The sequence below is a fragment of the Peromyscus leucopus genome, chromosome 7 (genome assembly GCF_004664715.2).
Source record: "Peromyscus leucopus breed LL Stock chromosome 7, UCI_PerLeu_2.1, whole genome shotgun sequence".
NCBI lineage: Eukaryota > Metazoa > Chordata > Mammalia > Rodentia > Cricetidae > Peromyscus > Peromyscus leucopus.
This window is the reverse complement of record NC_051069.1, coordinates 4,002,180-4,018,651: the sequence shown is the minus strand read 5'-3', so window position 1 is coordinate 4,018,651 and position 16,472 is coordinate 4,002,180. Positions and strand designations below refer to the sequence as shown.

The 16,472-nt window shown below is 46.0% G+C and overlaps 1 long non-coding RNA gene across 1 annotated transcript; it reads left to right on the top strand.

Annotated features, from left to right (window-relative positions):
- Window positions 1-6,778: 6,778 nt before the first annotated feature.
- LOC114691847 lies at window positions 6,779-10,593 on the top strand. The gene is made up of 2 exons (XR_003734283.2): window positions 6,779-7,127; window positions 7,188-10,593. It is a non-coding gene; the product is annotated as an uncharacterized LOC114691847 (long non-coding RNA).
- Window positions 10,594-16,472: the final 5,879 nt, after the last annotated feature.

Genomic DNA, 16,472 nt, shown 5'->3' with positions numbered 1-16,472 from the left:
AGTACTTGTTTTATATATATAGTTTTATTGGGACATACACACATCCATTTCACCTGGGCAGTCATGGCAGGCAGAGTCAAGTCGCTCCCTTCGAGAGACCACAGTGCCTGCTGAGTCTAGAATTCTTACTGTCTGGCCTTGAATGCATGGAAAACAGTTTCTTTTTCATCTTTTCAGTCTAGGAGAAAGAGCCCTAAGGTGTGTTGATTAGGAAGCCTCTTCAAAGGGTAGGGTACAAGACACCCACATGAAACCTACAAGCTGCTGAGAGAAAAGACACCAGGAGGACACATTGCACTGAGCCTCTCGTGGGTGCGGTGTTGTAGGGAGAGGAGGACGTTCTGGCGTCTTGGGATAGAGAGGCAAAGGATTTATCAGAGGAACACTGTGGAGAGGCTGACTTTCAAATTCCTTTGACCCAACACAGAAAGACAAACCATTACCAACTGCAAGGCATAAGGCAATTCTGTCCCCCCCCCCCCCCCCCCGCAGAATATTCTTCCGCTCCCCACCCGCGCGGTGCTTCTGGGGGAAGCCGGCAGATAGGTTGCAGCTCCTGCCAACCGAGCAGGCATGTAAACTTTTCCCCCCTCCTCCTTATGCCTGTGGTGATAAACATATGCTTTGAAGCATGAGATTTGATTATCCTGTCTTAGTGCTTATAAATACAAATGTGATTAATGGTCATAAAACACAGGTTGACAGTGGAAGACTAATTCTCAGCAGGGCAGCCCCGTGTGGTTCTCTGAGGAAACCGTTGCTCCTCATAGAGGCCTTGTTTATGGGTGAGAACAGGACCTGTCCCCTCCCTGGCCTCACCACTAGCCCTCCCCAGCTCCCCCTCAGAGGCCCTTCCTCCTTGATAATTAAAACCAGTGAATTGTCACCTAGAGAGTTACCTGGGGTAAGTACTGGAGGCTCTTGGTCAGGCCATTAATAGTCCAGAATTTTGTAGCAAGGCGCTAGGCTACCTTCTCCATTCCCCACTCGGGCCTGGTGGGCAGCCTGTGAGTGTATGGGGAACAGCACATCCTAAATCTGGACAATTTGTATTTTAGGAGTGATGGGGATATTCACTCTCTTCCCTCTGTCATTTTGCATTAAGGACCTGCCACTAATAAAACTAATTAATAACTGCAGGCTCGGTGTGGAATCCTTGGACTTCTGAGAGCTGGCAGGCTGCCACCAGTACTTTTGAAAGAAGTGCTTCATCTTTGTCATGGACAGGATGGATATTTCTCCACACTTCTAATTGGACAAAGTGCCTTTCAAACTCGATGGCATTTCAGAGAGAGCAGATAAGGAATCCGTGTACTCTACAGCTGCAGCCACCTCTCAGCTGCCTCCCAGCTCCGGTGTCGAGCCCTGAGAGACACCCCCACAGAAGATTCCTGAACTTTCTCTTCTTTAGTGATTGGGACCTCACCTCTGACCTCTGACCCCACAGGGCAGAAGCTTCAGAGACCAACAGGAAGCAGGAGTGTAACAGACTCACACCATGAAGGGATGGTTTCCATCTTGGTGAAGCTGCTGGAGGATGACCTAAGAAAAAGCACTGGTGTTTCTAAAACTCTCCTAAGTCTTTCTGAATCAGAGTCTGCAGGGGGCAGTGAGCAATGTGGATTTTACTAAAAAGTGTTCGTTAGCATACATTAATTATACATAATAATGTTTCATTATGAAATTTGCATATAACTGTAATGTATTGTGATCATATCTATTCCCCGTTACCCTCTCTTGTCCCCGCTCCCCCAATGATCTCTTTCTCTGTCTCAGTTAGTCCCTTTTGTATTTTATGTCCCTCCTTTTTGGGTGACACAGTGTGTTTCCATGGGGTTACTTTTATAGATCACTGGTGAGGGATTACATATAGAAGCATGGACTATGTGCCGGTAGCTACGCCACTGAGGAAAACGTCTCCTTCTCCATGTCTGCACTCTTGACAAGCTTCTCTGCTGCTTCCAAGACTTGCTAGTCTGAAGCCAGGAGGCTAGTCCAAGTGCCTTCACCCTCTGGAACAGACTGCTCTTCGGTCACGAGACAATACATCTTTGAAGATGACCTCTGCATGCAGGGGCCCTGGGCTTGCAACCCGACCAAACACAGCACGCGTACAGAAGACAGCTTAATCAATGAGTTTCATAGCCAACTTCACAGAGTAATTGTGCTCAGTTGGGGGTGGGTGGGTAGGTGGGGTCGGGTAGGTGGTATTCAGAGATGAGCATTTCTCCAGCTCCTAGGAGGGGCCACTGAGGCTGGCCCTTTATATTAAATACCAGGTTATGCACAGTGAGGTTTCTGAGCAGTGAAGGTTAAGCAGTGGCTTTAGAGCTCGAGAGTGAAGGACATTTAGGAGTTTAGGAAGGATAAGAGAAATGGTCCAGGGAAGATACCAGAGAGACGGGTGACTGCAGCCCACTCCATCTGGGGATGGACTGGCCCTGATGAAGAACAGATACTACTGAGCCTGAGCTTGCAGACTGGAGTGGGCTGGAGATAGAGAGACCTGGAAGGGCCTTGTTCTAACCCAGAGAGGAACTGATGAAGGCTGGAACCAAAGGGGAGGAAGAGGAAGTTTAAGGGGGATTTCAGTGGCTGATCAATAGCATCATCAATAGTTGACCAATCACAGAAGGTTTTTACCTGAATGTGAGCCAGGGGAGGGAGTCATCAGTGATTGACAAACCTTAAGTTTCTAGTGTGGTGAACCAGTGAGATAGTGATGCCACTAATATAGCTCAGGGTCCATCCTCAGGCTTCGCCAGTGTCAGGTGCCAACGAGAGCAGCCATGTGGATGAGAGCTGGCAGAGAAGCTGTGAGAGAGCTGGGAGGATGTCTCAGCTTCTTTGCCCAGAGTCAGCCAGAGTCACCAGGGATTCAGCTGGTCTGGCTGCCTAAATTCATTTCTTGTCCTTCCTTTTGGGCATTAATACTCAGAGGGGGTGGGGATGATGGGATCAACAAGACCGAAGGCTAGGAATCATACAGTTTGCTGCAGAGGCCCAGCAAAGTCACAGGGACAGCAGATAACCATTCCATGCTTCACCAGCATGCCATAGCTTCGTTTACAGAGAGCCCACTTAAGACTTCCCAGCTACAAGGCAAAGGACCTGCTGGATGGATGACTTTGTGGCCTGCATCCATTGGCTATAGGTAGCTGCTGCTGCACATCCCAGACGTCTGCCTCCTTGTGAAGTACCTGATTGAGACTAGAAGGGCATGGAGATTGGGATTGAGCAGGTTCTTTGGTTCAGTGAACCTTTATTGTGTGGCTGGCTCTGTGACACATGCTCTCCTATGTCCTGAGAACATACAATAAATAAAGCAAAGTTTCTGCTTGTGAAGAGCCCTGGGTATAGTCAGGGCCGTAGGTAAATTAAAATCGAGTGTTACAGGTACCAAAGCAGAGTCATTTCCTGGGGACATGGGTTCCACAGGGCAGGATGCTGTTACTTGTAAGGAGACAGAGAGTTGTTTAAAGGGAGCATGGCAGTTGTCTGAGGGAGGCCTCCTGGAGGTGGTAATGTGGTTCATGAAGTCTGGGTGGATGGTTGGGCACAGTTCTATCCTGAGAAGGAAGTGGAGGCCAGGCTATGGTGGAGCACAGATTTTCTTCAAGGCTGTGTGTTTGTTGGATGCTGGGAAGGGAGAACTGTGGGTGCAAACAGAGCTCATGTGTTTTAACTTGAGGAACGAGGAAACGGTGCAGATTCTGGAGCACAGCAGAATGCAGGTAGCAGGTGTGTTGCTGACTCCAACTGTTCCGAGGTGTGCTTGTGAGTTCCATGGACAGGGGAACTGGGCCTCACCACACATGGTTCCCAGCCAGTTCCACCCCAGATAAGAGGGAGAGCATTGTCTTGGGACAATGATATGTGAACAGGGGAGCCTTCTCTGTCTCTGGGTATTCCTATGATAGACAAGGCTAGACAAAATACGAACATGCAACAAAGTCGTGAGGAGCAGAGGCATGGGAGAGGAGACCCAAGGCTATCAGATATTGGATTTAATTAATTTTGGAGGCCAGAAGTGTGTGTATGTGTGTATGTGTGTGTGTGTGTGTGTGTGTGTGTGTGTGTGTGTTAAGTACATGTCGTGTGTGTGCATTCATATGCATGTGTTTGCACTTATGTGGGCAGAAGTCAGAGGTCAACATTGGATGTCTTTCTCATTCACTCTTTACCATAATTTGTTGCAATAGAGTCTCTTGCTGAACACAGACCTTGCCAATTTGAACTAGGCTAGTTGACCAGGTAGCTCCAGGGATCATTGTTATCCTCCTGAGTGTTGGAAATTACAGGCGTGTGCTGCCACTTCTGGATATATATATATATATATATATATATATATATATATATATATATATATGTGTGTGTGTGTGTGTGTGTGTGTATGTATATGTATGTATATATTAATCCATCTATATTATATATTAATATTCATCTATATATGAATACTGAAGATCTAGCTTGGGTCCTTATGCTTGTACAGCAAGCCACATTACCAACTGAGTCACCTTCCCAACACAATTGGCAGAATTTTTGTTGAACATTTACTCTGTGGGGAAAAAGGGAGCTGGGTGCTGTTCATATGGATGAAAATTCTCCATGCTCTGTGCTATTAAAAGATTTATAGGTAATCAAGATACACGAGAAGAAAGCTTGTGGAAACTGCTTTTGAAAAAAAAAGGGGGGGAGAGGGGTAAATAAATGCCTCTAACAGCAGCCTCAGAGAGGGAAGGACCTTAGCTGTCTCCTGCCAGTCCATAGCACTCTTCTGTTTTTCTTTATTTATTAAAGTGAAACAATTTTTGATGCACAGAGCAGTCACCTAGCTAGGACTAAGAGATCCTGTGTATTCGTAACCAGCTCCCTAAGGACGATGACATCCCCATGACCACAGATACAGAAATAAAACATGAACACTGTCCCAAAGCTACCACATGAATATAGACCCACTTCAGATTTCTCTTACCTCCATCTCAGCCCTTTTCTGTGGCTTTCCGCTCAGTCTACTTTCTCTCTGACCTCCAACCCAGGACAGTCCGGACTTTCTTTGGTTTTGTAATCTGTCCTCCTGCCCCCCCACCCCCCTCCCACCCACCATTTCTTGAAGAGTACTAGCCAGGTACCTAAGAGAAGGAGGTTATCTATTTTCTGGGATTTTTCTCCTGGCTAATGGAGGCTGTGGATATTTTTAAAAAAACACCATTGGGATGAAATGCCCTCCCTAACTCACCATGCCATCAGTGCCTTGTGTCAGGAATCAACTCACCCCATTTCTGGTGACATGAGACTTGAGCATATGTCCAATGGTGCATCTGTGGGACGTAGCCACTGTGAAGTCATTGTTCTGCCCTCAGTGATCCGGCAACACTTTGAGGGTGTCACATCAAGGCTGGAGAAGGACACTGCTTCCTGTAAGCTTGTGCATGGTCCCTCCCCTTGCCCTGGCTTACTCTGACCTGCTCCTCCCTGAGTAACCTCTGGGAAACCCCACTGAGTGGAGGAAGGAAGGCCTGAAGGTAGTCTTTTCTTGGCACTGTTGAACTGTGTGGCCTCAGGCCAAGGCCTTGAGTTCTCTGGGCCTCAGTTTTCTTAATGTGGTCAAGGTCAGATTAGTCAGTGTCTTTCAGCGCTAAAAGTTCTGGGTTCTGTGGTGAGATTTCCCTAGGCTAAGAGTTTACCCCCAATGAGGAAAACTAAATTATAATAGTATAAAGAGAACAGACACAAAGAATTGTCTGGGTGTTATAGACCTTGGAGTCTTTGATAAATGAGACATCTGATAAGGGAGGTTTGAATCAGTTTGATGAATGAGAAATAAATTGGTGTTTTCAGTGTCTGACAAAAGGATCACATCTAATTAGATTAGAATGGTGTTGGGCTGGGACAAGCTCTTTATGCTTGGAGACCTTTGCCCTCTGGAGCGGTTCACGAGATCAGATTGCCTTTAGCTATCCAATCTCAGACAGCTACCAGCCTCCTGGTATTTCTCCTCTTTTGGAGTATGCACACATCTCGGCCATGCTAGATTCTGGGCAACATCTCAGTTCTTACCATATGGCCAGGACGAACATGGAAATGGCTTAGTTTATACCAATGCCTTTGCCAAAGCTAATCCTAGGCCTGCAGAATTCTTCTGTTTTGCTAATGAAAACACGTGTTTTTGCTAATGGGCATATGTCTTTTAAAAGATGGCCACCCAGAGCCTGCCTGGACATTACACAACCATTCTAGCTTGTTGCTTTGTCTCCGTTCCCTGGTCCTTTTCTGATAATCAACCTTTAAATATATATCATAATGTATGCGTACTTTATTATACCTTTTGCCTCTTGAGTGTTTTCCATTGTGGAATTTCGTTTGCTACTACCACGTGCAATTTGCATCCTTTCAAATGTGATAGAAACTAAGGACGGAAGGTGGGGAGTTAGGGATATATGGAGTTCAGAGCTGAAAGTGGCTGCTGTGCAAGTCCAGTGACCTGAGTTCGATCCCCAGAACCAATGTGAGAAACCTAGATGCTATAGAGTGCATCTGTAATCTCAGCACTCCTGTGGCTGATGGGATGGAGAAACTAGAGACAGCCTAAAGCTCGGGGCGCTGTAGCCTGGAGCATGCAGCATGCAGCAGAAATGAGAGAGATGTTGCCTCAACAAGCCAGAAGGTGAGGACCGACTCTGGAAAGTTGCCCTCTGGCTCCACATGTGAAAGGTGACATGTATGTCTCTGCACACACACACACACACACACACACACACACACACACACACACACACACACACACAGAGAGAGAGAGAGAGAGAGAGAGAGGCACCCTAATACACAAATGATAATAAATAAAAAGTAAGTCAATAAATCAAAGATGGTACAACCTAAATGTTTTTCCAAGAGAGGCTTTTAGGAAGGGGCTAAGAACTTCCCTCTCTTTTCAGATGAGACAAGACTGACACAGACACCCAAGGACTCACTGCTGGAACCACATGGAATGTCCCCACCACGTTCATGCTCCGCTGTGTTATACTTCATCTTATTTCCCCTCTTTGTGTGTGTTGTGTAACTGGCTAGCCTTTGTGGATGTTAAAAGTGTTTATGGTGTTTTGATAGGCAGTGTGCTAGGGACTGAGGTAGTGTGTTAGGTACTGAGGTAGTGTGTTAGGTACTGAGGTAGTGTGCTAGGTACTGAGGTAGTGTGTTAGGTACTGAGGTAGTGTGCTAGGTACTGAGGTAGTGTGCTAGGTACTGAGGTAATGTGTTAGGTACTGAGGTAGTGTGCTAGGTACTGAGGTAGTGTGCTAGGGACTGAGGATCAGAGGGTGGTGTGGCTAGTTCTGATTGTCAACTCAATGAGGTTACAGAAAAAGGTCTCAGCATGTTTAGAGATCATAAAGTGTAGTGAATCAGGGGACTCATCCTAAATGTGGATGGCACCATTCCATGGGCCGTGGTGCCAGCCTGACTACAATGGAGAAAGCAAGCTAGGCACAAGAGGTCATTGCTCCCCTCTCCAGTGTGGCCAACCCACCTCTGCTCCCATACCTTCCTGGGACAGTGTTCCCTGGAACTGTGAAGCCAAGCAGACCCTTCCCTCTTTAAGTTGCATTTATTGGGCCTCTTATCCCAGCAGCGAGACAAGTAACTAACACAGGTAGGTAAGGCCTGAGCCCTGCTTTCCAGGCCCTACTGGTCTAGAGGAGGGTGAACCGGAAGGATGTCATCAGGATGTACAGCATGCTGCCCTGGACCTGGGCCAAGACAAACACAAGGATTTTAACTTTCTCTGGACGGAAAGAATTCAAGGACATGTTCTGGGGGAGCTGTTATCTGCAGTGCACTTTGAAAGGTAGATAAGATGTTAGGAGAAAAAAACTGGGTGAAGGGCTTGAATGCCAGGGCCGTGGGACACAGTGAGCTGCTGTGGGGTTATGAGCGCTCAGCCATGTAGGAAAGTGCACTGCTTAATTAACCTGCCCATTAAATCTCAGAGAACCCTTTAGAAGGACAGGTTGCCTGAAGTCAAAGCAAGTGTTTTTATTTGTTTATTATTAATTTTTCTTTTCTCTAAATGCCACAGGAGTGGCAGTTGGTCGGATAATTAGACTCAACTTGCACCCGTGCTCAGATGTGCAGCCTGCTTTTGCTTTCCTTGAAATCATATTTCCCTGCCTTGCTTGTTGGTTTAGAGACAGAGTCTCATGTGCCCAGGCTGGCCTCAAAGTTGATTTATAGCTGAGGGTGGCCTTGAACAGCTGATCCTCCTGCCTCTCCCAAGTGCTGCTATTATAGGCATGTGCCCTCTTGCCTAGTTCACATGGTGTTGGGGATCTGGGGGACAAACCCTAGGCTCCATGCATGTTAGGGAAGTGCTCTGTCAACTGAACCACAGCCCCAGCCACACTGGGTATATTTTAATACAACTGTTATATAGTTTTATCGTCTAATCATCCTTTCCCCCATGTTAAACAACCAGGTTCAGGGAATCTGATACAGCTCATCTTTTCTGACCATGTCTGTCTGTTGAACTCTGCAGTCGTTTCCATATTTAAAAATTATTGTTAGCTCTCTGGAGCAATCTGCATGTTCCTATGCCGCCCCACCCCAAGTATTCACCGTGTGTCAGATATTATACTAAATCACCGATTGTCAAACATTGTGGTCTAAGAAGCCTTTGTACTCCCAGAAATCACTGAGGATATTAAAGACCTTTTGCTTATGTGAATTATACTCATTGATCCTTGCCATCTTAGAGCCAGAAAGGGAGAAAATTTTCAAATGTGTATTTATTTTAAAATCAGAATCCCCTTGGAGTCTAACATAAATAACATATTGTAATGAAAAAGATTACTGCTTTCCACAACAAAACAGTTCGAAGACTGGCGTTTTTTATTTATTTATTTTCTTTGCTTTTGCAAGTATCTTTTTATGTGTGGCTCAAAAGAAAGCGGCTGGATCTCTGACCCTGTGGCTCTAATCCATCTGTTGTGACCTAACATGTTCTGTGACCTCTGCAGAAGTCCACTTCTTTTGACAAGGATTATTATGATGGAAATAGTCGTGACCTCGTGGGTTTCCTTGAAGGAGTCTTGTGAACCCCAGGGAACCATGGCCACACTTGTGGGAAGTGCTATGATGCCCTTGTTGGCTGTGGAGTGGACAGACTGACATGTGGAGATGGGGAGGGAGCTGGAAAGAGCCTGGTGTCTTTTGGTATGTGTTATTATACTGGGTCGGATTAGTCTCACAGTAATTCTTGGGGCTGCATTCGCTTAGATTTGAACCCACGCAAAGAGATTGTATGTGTTTAGGTTTTCTTTATAACTAAACAAAAACATGGAAATGAGGAAAAGTCATGTGAAAACATTAAAGAATGGGTAACAAAAAAAAGACCACAATGTTTCCATCTCACCAAAAGAAGTCTCAGGGACTAGGAAGTGTAGCTCACTGGTAGAGTACTTGCTTGCCTAGTGTGGCCCAGGCCCTGGGAACAACTGATAGCAACTAAACCAAACCAAACCAAAAAAATATTTCAGAAATGATATCATCCTCCATAAGGGAGTAACAGGTGTTTCTTGGTATTGTTTGTTCATTACAAGTAGCTCTCTCCCTCCCTCCCTCTCTCCCTCCCTCTCTCCCTCCCTCTCTCCCTCCCTTCCTCCCTCCCTCCCATCATTTCTCTGTCTCTCTGTGATATGCACATATGCGTGTGTGGGGGTGGGCAGTGCCTGCCCCAGGTACATGTGCAGAAGCCAGAGCAGGATTTCCCATGTCTGCCTTGTTCTCTGCCTCACTCCTTTGAGTCAGGGTCTGCTCTGAACCCGGAGTGAGGCTCGCCTCTTGGCTCCTTCCTTCCCACAGTGCTGGTGTTACAGGTGTGTGTGTGTGTGTGTGTGTGTGTGTGTGTGTGTGTGTGTGTCCATTCTCAGCTTCTTTATGTGAGTTCTGGGGATTGGAACTCGGCTCCTCGTGCTTAAGTAGCAAGCATTTTTCCCAGCTGAGCTGTCTCTCCAGCCCAAGGAGGTTGTTTGTCTCAACTATTTTAAACCCCTTCCTTCACAGGCCGTTCCCCTGTCTAGTGCCGTGTGTGTGTGTGTGTGTGTGTGTGTGTGTGTGTGTGTGTGTGTCTGCGCGCGTGCGTTGAAAAGCATTCCCTTCTGTAGTTTCTTCAGGCCGGGTACGTTATCTCTTCAGAGAACATTTTGGAGTTCTATTTTAGAGTTGAATTAATCCAAGTATCCAAAAGCTTTTCACCTGATATTTTGGAAGCTTTTTATTAGACACAGCACTACATGATTTCCCAATATCCGTGAAACAAATGGATATGAGGGTTCTAATAAAACTGATATATTTATCTGTACCCTTCAACTCATAAAATGGAATTTGATCACATTCAAATTGTATTTTGAAATATTTAGGGCAGTGTATTGTAAATGTTTTAAAAGTTAACTGGGGAAAAAAGATGAAAGACTTTTAATTTCCTTGGACTGGAATATTTCAAGTTGAAAGCTGCTGCATCACATTCTCCGTGCCTTCTGTGGCTGGTTTGGGATTCTTGGCCTACGATTGAATATTTTGCATCACTTAAAAAAAAAAAAACCTCAGAGTATATCTAGCTTTTAAAGCAATAAACCTGATTTATAGCTGAATGAATTCAGAATCAAAGAATTTTGAAAATCACACATCAGTTCTTTGCTCTTTTTTTTTTAATGTCATTAGTAGAAAATCAGAATATTTTGAATACACTTCCCAATGGAGAATTTGGAATTTTTCTTAAGGATCTAATTTTGAAAATAGAGAGGGCAGCTGGAGAGATGGTTTAGCTGTGAAGAGTGCTTCTTGCTCTTGCAGAGGACTGGGTGCGTTTCTCAGCACCTGTAGCTTGCCTCTTACATTTGCCTGTAACCACAGCTCTAGGGGATCTGACGCCCCCTACTGACTTCTCTGCGCACCTGCACAGGTGTATACATACATACACACACACACACACACATAAAAATAAATCTAAAAAACATGTAAGGAGGGTTCTCCTCCTTTCTTCACCCCTCCTTTTCTCTCTGTGCCTCACTTTCTCCTTCTTTCTTGTTTCACTTTTAAAATCCTTTTCTGCTGCCTCCTTCCCTGCACAGACAGACTCGCAGCACTCGGATGCCCACGAGAAAAGTAAGAGGAAGTGAATGGTTAGATAGGGACTGGGTGCTGACAGCAGGCTTTTTCACAGAGTTGTGAACATGTGTTTAACTTCAAAGTAGTCTTGGGTTCGCTTATTTGTGGTATTAGTACTGTGATTGATAGAGGTTCCTGTTTCTAAACAAATGCTGGGCTGTGTCGACAGCACTGATTCTGGGCATGTTCAAGGATACGAAAGGCCAGCGTGAGAACCCCCGCACCTGTGGGTATCATTAGGTAGGAACTCTAGAAGCTAGTCCCCTCTTCCCTGATTTCTTCATTTTCCTCCATCTCCTCTTGCTCTCCCTTGGCATGTCTACTCTCTCTAGGTACCAAGCTCTCCTCTTCCCAGCTGGAAGGAGCCTTGTCTGTAAATGCTGGGGTCTGTATTTAGACATTAGATTTCCTTCCAGCAGTCCACAGAAGGCCCCCATCAACACGAGTAGAAATTATACATTCGCTGCCTTTCAAATCTTTGACCATCCGTGTCCAGCCAAGGCTGACCAATTCTTTTCAACTTTGTTCTCAATTCTGTTCTCTTTGCCGACTTCCCTCCCCTCCCCTATGGGAGCAGACATCCAATAACATGGCTGCAAAATGTTAAAGAGACTGGTAACATGTTAACAAGAGGTCAAGATATAAATGTAGACATTTATATTAAAACCTTTGCATCTTTTAATAGCCATAATTCTGACAACAATAATTCTAGTAGTCATTTTTATTAAATGTTTACTGCACCCTAGATATCATGTTAGGCAATTTACATTTATCATCTCACATAAATGAGAGAGGGCTGGAGACCTGGTTTAGTTGGTGGAGTGTTCACCTACTTGTAGTGGTTTTTGCTCCACTCATGACCTTGGGCTATAGGGCCGGAAGGAGGCGGTGCTTCTTGCCACTGTACTGACCCGGTAAAGGGAAAAGGAGAAGGGTCAGGAGCCCCTTCTCCCTCCTGCCTGCTGCCTGCTGCCTTGTCTGATCGAATCCCTTCCAGTCAGAACAGAGGATGACTTCAGCTGTTTACTCGGTTCTGTATTCGTGAGTGTATTTCCTCAATTTATATAATATTAATAAATCCCTATTATCCATTAAATAGACTCATGTGGATTGATCTTAACACCTACCATACACACATCCCGGGGTTTGCTCTTTAGCACTGCATAAGCTGGCCATGGGGGGCGGCATATGCTTCCAATCCCAGTTCTCTGGAGATAGAGGAATAAGGATGAGAAGTTCAGGGTCATCCTCTGTTACATGATGAGTTCAAGGTCGCCCTGGCTGCATGTGGCCCTAGCTTTAGATAGATAGATAGATAGATAGATAGATAGATAGACAGACAGATAGATGAGAGAGGGGACACCGTTGTATCAGAGTTGATTTCTTAATGGGAGCAGGGTGCATGCATTGGACATACCCAACTGTTGTGCTGCTGAGAAGGGAATGCTCAAATGCATTTCACACCTTTGCTGCACCAAAGGTGCATTAGGCAGCATTTGTTAAGAAAGAAGAACTAGCTATTCTACCTGGGAATCTGTTCCACACATGCTCAGCCATCAAAGTTTTAAGGTAAATGCGTATTCTGCTGTTTTCAGAAAAGGGTTGTGCATATGTTGTAGGCTTGAGTGTGCATTTAGGAAATAGAGGGGCACAGCAAGAGGCTAAAGCGGATGATCGTGGGGTGGGGTCAAGGAGAGCCCCAGCCTGGGGTAAGATAAGAGACCTCTTTGTTAATTAGCCCTTAATGTCTCACTGTTACGATTTTATCATGTATTTTTAAAATGCCTTTAAATAAAGGCGAGGCTGACTCAGAACAAAAACCGTGGGGGTTTGCTTCATTTTCTTTAGTTGTATGACCTGGACAAGCTTTGAATGTCCCTGAACCCTGCTTTCCCCATCTTCAGGGTGAGAGGATGAAATACGGCATAACTCCTTTGCCCTTCCATTTTGCAAAGCCAGTGAGATGCGACCCTTGGGAGGCAGCTTGGGCCCCTTCCCAGTGGAAACTGAGCTAGGCAGCCATTATTCTGGTTCTTACATTTGAATCAGGCTTTTCAGGACCACAGACACAGCTTTCTGTACATTCCATTAGACGCACTGACCGCACCCACAAGAACCTTTGCCTGATGACCTCTGAGTGATAGACAGGCCCAGCTCTCACAATGCAAAGTTGTGTCCTCGACAATCCTGTTGGGCAAGGATCGTTCTTGTACTATAAAAACGGTAAGGGGAGGGTGTGGGAGGGGGGAGAATAGGGGAACCCTTGGCTGATATGTAGAACTGAATGGTATTGTAAAATAAAATTAAAAAAAAAAAACGTAAAATACCAAACATCTTTTAAAAAAAAAGAGAGAGAGAGAGAGAGCACTTCAAAACATGAGCTTTGCCGCGTGGCAGGTTTGGTTCGAGCTGTGAAGCTGTGGCCAAGTTATTTAACCTCTCTGAGTACAGTTTTCTAGAAATGGTGATCACGTCGCCTTTGAGGGCTATATGTCACGCAGACAGCGGGGCTCTTGACCCTGATGTATAGGAACTGCCCAAGTAGTGCCAGCTGTCAATCAATGAGCAGGTCCCTGGAGAACAGATGCCGAGAAGAAATGTCCAGTTGGAAGGCTGAGACTTCACCTAGGAGGTCTTGGCGACACTTCTGGTATGAGAGCACTTGCTAATAAAGACAAATCCAAGTATTAAAACAATTTGACGTGAAAGAAGGATGGAGGACCATGTGAGGAGATGAAGAAGGGGACCAGGAAGAGAGGGGGAAGGGGTATGGGAGGGGACGCAAGGAGAGAGAGAGGGATAAGAGCAAAAGAGAATGACAAAGATTATGAAAATGCCATAAAACCCATCACTATGGATGCTAACCTAAAAAATTAATGGAAAGTAACACGCACTATTATGTATCACTTAATTATTAATTCTACATTGAAAACATCAGTCGGAGTTGGTGATGGCAAATTGGACTGCAGTGACAGGCTGGGTCCAGACACCCATTTGAGTGATAGTCATCTGTGATTGCATTTTGAAGCGGAAAGTGAAATATCATTTCTAATTTGTGTACCTTCCTCCCTCCCTCTCTGTCTTTCCATCTCTCCGTCTCTCCCTCCCTCCCCCCTCTTCCCTATCTCTCTCCCTTCCTTCCCCTCCCCTTTCTCTTGCTTCCCCTCCCTCTTGCCCATGGCACTGGCTGTCAGGCAGGAGAGAAGTCTGTTTCCAGCACATTGGCTGCTCCTGGTTGCCAGCAAGAAATTAAACCTGCTAATCCCTATTAAGAGGCTTCTATCACCAGAGCCTCCGAACGGAGCTCGGGGGAGGACAGGTTTGTGAGAACCAGGGCTATCTCACTGAGCTCCCTTTCTGCAGAATGAGACTCAGAGCCACATTTCATCTTGGATGGAAGGCTGAACGCAAGGCGAGTGCTTGGGGCAGTGGGACGTGACAAATTCTAAAAGCAGACAGCAGGTTCGGCTTCCCAGAGGCCTTTGCACTAGCCTGGGAGGAAAGTATGTAACCTGCATGTCAGGCTGGGGAATAGGCGTGAGAAGTAGTACAGAGCTGAGAGTAGGTGGCGTGTGTAGGGGATGGCCGTCACCCTGGGAGATCAGAGAGATGGTGTTTGAGTGGCTGAGAATAAGATGCAAGTGTCCCCCCAACTTTCCTGGGAGCTCTCGGTCCTTCACTTATTGATCTGCTCATTGTGTGGGGCACCTTCTGGAAGATAAGGAGAGAGAGAGAGAGAGAGAGAGAGAGAGAGAGAGAGAGAGAGAGAGAGAGAGAGAGAGAGAGAGAAAGAGAGAGAGAGAGAGAGAGAGGTGTTGTGGGCTGGGGCTGGGACTCGATGGCCAGAGTGCTTACCTCGCACGCACAGAGCCTTGGCTTTGATCGCCGCCATCACTGCATAAACTAGGTGGAAGCAGAAAGAGTCTTGAATGTCATCTAGTGTTTTACCTTCACCTGACTTCAAATCCCAGAGCATCCTGCAATATTTTGAACAGGCTATTTTTGTGCAGATCTGGACAATTCACTTTGTAAGTGATGTTCCGGAGGTTCCAGGTCAACAGTTCCCTGTGAGAGGTCAAGGGCAGCCAGCAGTCCATGAAGACCCACATGGGGCTCTTGGAGTTATTGTAGGTGTTTCAAAAATTCTAACGCCAATAGTGTATTTGTCTTTCATAAGCTTTTAGCTAGTGTAATGGGTCTTTCTTTGGTCCAGGATTGCACAGGGACAGCAGGGTGACTTGGAGGAGCCTGAGTGGCTGCACTATCCAGAGGCAAAAGGATGTGAGCTGTGGATACAGGTTGAGGCAGGGTCTCATGGAGCCCAGACTGGCCTCAAAGTCACCTTGTGGCTGAGAGTGGCTTTGCAATCAGAATCCTTTTCACTTCCACCCTCCCAAATGCTGGGATTACAGGTGTGAGTCACCATGCTCATTTTAATGGATATTGAGGATTGAACTCACGGATTCATGCTTGGTAGGCAAGCACTCAACCAACTGCTACATGCAGTTTTGGGCTCTTTCTACTAACTCCCAGCTTTAAAATCCTGAGCCCTTGGGATCTTATCCCTTCCTAAAATGGGAATGAAGAGCCGGAGAGATAATCCAGTGGATAAGAGTGCATAGTGCTCTTCCCGAGGACTGAAGTCCCATTCCCAGCACCCAAATCGGGAGGCTCACAAAACTGCCTGTAACTCCAGCTCCATGGGAATTCAATGCCCCGGCCTTCCCCAGGTATTTGTACTCGAATGCACCATCCCCATAATTAAAAAAAAAAAGAATGAATCTTTGAAACAGTAACAGGGGAATTATATTAATCGCCCCTCCTCCCTCCTAGCGCTAAGATGAAGACAGAATCCACATCCAGTGCTGGTAAGAAAGAAGGCTCCTGAGAACCATTACCGATGTTAAGCCGTCTCACAGAGACGTCATGCTAAATAGCTACATGCAGCCGTACCCAGAGGAAAGCGAAACGGCAGCGGAAGCTTAGCGGTTAGAGTGTGGACAGGTTTCTCAAAGGCCTTGCTTGGTCCCAGCATCCAAGCAGGTCAGCCGCTCTCCTCTCGTTCCCCGCTCCCCCCCAGTCTGGAATAGTCCTTAGAGGGCTCTCAGACTTAAGCTCTGCCTCTGGAGTGTGATTTATCCTGGAAATAGTTCTCACAGAAAATAATAGAAAACTACTTGCCAGGAGAAGAATCAAATGAGAGACTGTATTTACTTTGGGCGTTTTTCCCATTGTGCCGGGTTATATTGCCAAGCAGCTAAAAATAGTGGTGATAAGCAGTCTGCGAATTGGTCCCTCTTGGGGTGGCAAGG